Consider the following 2,500-nt stretch of genomic DNA (forward strand, 5'->3'; position numbering starts at 1 on the left):
GTGAGTTTTGGCACTTTTTGCTGATCGATTATATTACTTTTCTATTCGAGAAGCATTCATCAAGGTCATGAAGCTTTCAGTAAGCATTCTAGATGGCGACAGTTGTGCATTTATGTCACTTGCAGCTTTGCTTTTCAATCGATCGAATTCGGTCGATTGTTAGACGCAACGAAGTAGTTCTATTACACGGTGCGTTATACCAGTGTCACTGTCCCTCATTGTTACTAACGATCAGTTCAATGAACCCCGTTTATCCGTTATTACATGGGTAACTGTTGTTACAAAACAACCAATGTATTTAGGTTAATTGTTTCCAACTTGCGCTAGATTGACAAAAGAAAGTGTCACTAAGCGTTCTAAGAATCGGTTAAAAAGCCCTTATTATTACATGTTGCGTGTAGTCGTTACACCTTCCGTTTTCGGTAACCAGGAGTATTTCTTTTGCCACCTTTTGGCAATTAACTAAAAGAATAATCCCAACGAAATCCTTAGCCACACCAATAGTTACTTTGTTCACCATGTTTATTAGCTCAATAGAACATACATGTAACGCAATTCATTTTGCAAATAAAACGAGATGCTTCCGTGATAGCATACACTGGGTTGCCTGTGGTACGCTGTTACAGAAAATCAGACGGCACGGAATTGTGTGGTAATTGAACCTACATGCATTGCAGATCTCCTGAAGAATAACAAATAAAAGAGAGCAGAAGGGAGTGTTCCGGGACGGTTGATCGAGAAATAAAAATATTTACGACATAAAAAACATACATTAATTTTGAACCGTGAATGATAGAATATAAAAGTTACGATCCAGCGACAAACATTTTGGGAGATTGGACCATAGCCGGAATTCAGCGGACGCCGTGATTAAGTTACCAGCGGCATTTTACCTCGCCCCAAAAAAGTGAAGCATCTGTGTCAAATGAGGATATGTTCAAACTCTGTCCCTCATCCCGTTTTCAAGACCACTCAATGGTGCTGTCTTTGACTTCAATCGACTTTGTTTGTTGGTTGGCTTGGGTTTTATTGTGTGATCTCATTTGGTAAACGATGATTAATTGCGTGACAACCAAGATAAAACACACAAGCAGAACAGTTTTTGCATCTGACAAAGCCATAAAAGTTCATTCCTTAAAAAAACAAACTGTGCATTTAACAAAATATAGCCGAGACATTATTTTGTTTTTCCTCAAAACAGGAGATTGATGAGAAGCTTGAAAGACTACTAAAGTTAACAGACGACTTTGAAATTTACAAGAGCCGATTTAAATTCCTCGAAGATGAACAGAAGAGCATGTCAGAAAGCCTTGAAAGTTCTCAAAATGAGATAAAAGAAATGCAAGGTTCACAAGATAGCATCGTTGAACAACAGAAGACCACTGAAGCTTCACTTCAATGCGTTCAACGTGATTTCGCTGAATTGCAACGCCGTCATATTAAATTAGAGTGTCACAGCCGCAGAGGTAATTTGCAGTTCTCCTCATCGTAGTCTACGTCACAAGGAATCACGTGAGCTTGGGCGAGCAAGCCAGGTCATTGTGCGGTAAGCTTTCGGTCACGGCGGATGCCAAGATGAATGAGATGGACCACAAACTTTCCTCTAGCGCTGAGAAGACGAAGCTGCAGTGCTAGCCGAAGCCGAAATGATCATGACACCACCAGTGCTAATGCTATCGCTCCCAATAAACTATGGGAAGCTATTCAAGGACTGCAAAAGAAAGTTGATCTTTTGGCGGGAACGTCAACCCCCATCACCGATGCTTCACTAAAGCGGAAAGTACCGCCAAATGTCCAAGGCAGAGTCAAAAGTGACTCAAATTCCCAAACCAGCGACCCTCAAAAAAGAAAGCTAGAAAAGCTTTGTCAGATGACGCATCGGACCACTCTGATTGCGATGCAGTTCGCGCCATCTTGGAGAAGACGAACAAGATGGCGCCTCGAGTGACAAGCTCCTGAAAGACGATTGAAGAGGAATCCAACACGGCCGATAAAAACGGGCCCAAACATAAATGAACCTCTGTTAATCTTATTAATAAGAGATTTGCTGGAAGCTCAAGGAAGCCAAAGCTTAAAGAAAAGCTAGAGCTGTATGTGCGACCCGCAACAGCGAAAAATTGAAAGTGCCCCTCGTGAACCACGAACTATGGGCACAACTCAAACCATCGGTCAAATCACAGGCTTGCGAACTCGCAAATGTCCAACAAACCGTTGTGAAAGCCACCATTGCGCTTTCAGAGGCCACTGAGGAAATAAGTAAAGTCAAACTGGAAGATGGATGAAAAACCAAAAAGTATTTCCTCTTTGACTGATTCGCTCGCTTTGCTGGGACACGCAACTTATGAGCTTTCATTACGGCCGATGGGATATTATGAGACCCTCAATAAACAAGGAGCTTCGTGCCCTTTGCAATCAGCAAATCCCAGTAACGGCTTTCCTCTTTGGAGATGATGTCCAAAGCAGTTTAAAAACAATAAAAGAGTGCAACAAAAATGGTCCA

The sequence above is a fragment of the Montipora capricornis genome, chromosome 11 (genome assembly GCF_036669925.1).
Source record: "Montipora capricornis isolate CH-2021 chromosome 11, ASM3666992v2, whole genome shotgun sequence".
Lineage (NCBI taxonomy): Eukaryota > Metazoa > Cnidaria > Anthozoa > Scleractinia > Acroporidae > Montipora > Montipora capricornis.